A 2015-nucleotide genomic window follows, 5' to 3' on the forward strand; every position below is an offset into this window, starting at 1 on the left:
TGCTCTGGCCCGTGTTTTCCTTTCATACTTTATCACCTTCTCTTCTCCTGCTTGCTTGCACCGCTCTACCTGCCGCAGTTCGCTTTTTTTTTTTTTTTTTAAGCATACTAAACTCATTCCACTTCAGTCTTGTTCCTGTCTCCCTATGTTTACTCTTTAGGCTCTGTCATTCATTATGCTCAAATGTCACTGCCATGGAGACTGCCACGGAGACTTCTGTATGAAGTTGTCCTCCTCTCCCTTCATTTTCTCCATAGCTCTTATCACACGCTGCAGTCATTCTGTTTATTTAAAGATTTATTTGCTCTTTGTCTCCCTCCACCAGAATCCAAGAGCCACGAGAATAGAACTTCAGTATCTTCTTTACATGCATATCTCAGGCCCTAAAGTATAGAAGCACAACTTTGTAACTTGTAAATAAGTAACCCATAAACATTTGTTGGGTGCATTAGTGAGTGAAATAATCTTTTTATAGTGCTCTCTCCTTACCAAACTTATAATTGGAACCTCAGCTTCTACATTCAAAGAGGCCAGTCAATCCGATTGGCTTAAAAGTGTATTTATTCCAAATATAAATTATGCCATCCCCATTGAAGTCAGTCATGGCTGGATTCAATTATTAAGTTAAAAATCTTCTCTCGGTGTCATGCGCGTGAGCCCTGTAGGGCCAGGGAGACACCAGCTGCCGCGCGGGGAGGAGGCCTAGGCCACAGCTTGAGGGAGGCCCCGGCCGCTCTGCGCCTGTGTCTGGCAGAGCCGGTGTGAGACCAAGAGACAATCCTTCCCCGCCACCCAGATAATCAAGAGTTTTGGCCGGACCTCTGAGCATACACCGAGAGAGGGAAAAAAGAAGCCAGACTAAAAGCACAGACTATGGTGCTGAAACGGATTAATAAGGAATTTAGTGATTTGGCCCGTGACTCTCCAGCACAATGTTCTGCAGGTCCAGTTGGGGATGATATGTTTCACTGGCAAGCCACAATTATGGGACCTAATGACAGCCCATATTAAGGCGGTGTATTCTTTTTGACAATTCATTTTCCTACAGACTACCCCTTCAAACCACCTAAGGTTGCATTTACAACAAGAATTTATCATCCAAATATTAACAGTAATGGTAGCATTTGTCTCGATCTTCTAAGATCACAGTGGTCTCCTGCTTTAACTGTTTCTAAAGTTCTTTTATCCATTTGTTCACTGCTATGTGATCCAAACCCAGATGACCCCCTAGTGCCAGAGATTGCATGGATCTATAAAACAGACAGAGATAAGTACAACAGAATATCTCGGGAATGGACTCAGAAGTATGCCATGTGATGCTACCTTAAAGTCAGAATAACCTGCATTATAGCTGGAATAAACTTTAAATTACTGTTCCTTTTTTGATTTCCTTATCCGGCTGCTCCCCTATCAGACCTCATCTTTTTTAATTTTATTTTTTGTTTACCTCCCTCCATTCATTCACATGCTCATCTGAGAAGACTTAAGTTCTTCCAGCTTTGGACAATAACTGCTTTAGAAACTGTAAAGTAGTTACAAGAGAACAGTTGCCCAAGATTCAGAATTTTTTTTAAAAATGGAGCATGTGTATTATGTGGCCAATGTCTTCCCTCTAACTTGGTTATGAGACTAAAACCATTCCTCACTGCTCTGACATGCTGGAGTAATCATCTGAGAGAGGGAGATGGATGCCCAGTTGTCACATCAAAGGAAGCAGCATTATTCTAGCAGCATCCATCCTTGTTTAAGCCTTCCACTGTTAGAGATTTGAGGTTACATGATAGACTTTATGCTCATAACTGATGTGGCTGGAGAACTGGTATTGAATTTATAGCATCAGCAGAACAGAAAATGTGATGTATTTTATGCATGTCAATAAAGGAATGACTTGTTCTTGTTCTACAGAGAATGGAAATTGGAAGTCAAACACCCTTTGTATTCCAAAATAGGGTCTCAAACATTTTGTAATTTTCATTTAAATTGTTAGGAGGCTTGGAGCTATTAATCTATCTTCC

General features: G+C 41.1%; 1 pseudogene; it reads left to right on the forward strand.

Moving 5' to 3' along the window:
- Positions 1-872: 872 nt before the first annotated feature.
- LOC133757033 (ubiquitin-conjugating enzyme E2 D3-like) lies at positions 873-1614 on the forward strand (annotated as a pseudogene).
- The last annotated feature ends 401 nt before the right edge of the window (positions 1615-2015 follow it).

The sequence above is a fragment of the Lepus europaeus genome, chromosome 3 (genome assembly GCF_033115175.1).
Source record: "Lepus europaeus isolate LE1 chromosome 3, mLepTim1.pri, whole genome shotgun sequence".
NCBI classification, from domain to species: domain Eukaryota; kingdom Metazoa; phylum Chordata; class Mammalia; order Lagomorpha; family Leporidae; genus Lepus; species Lepus europaeus.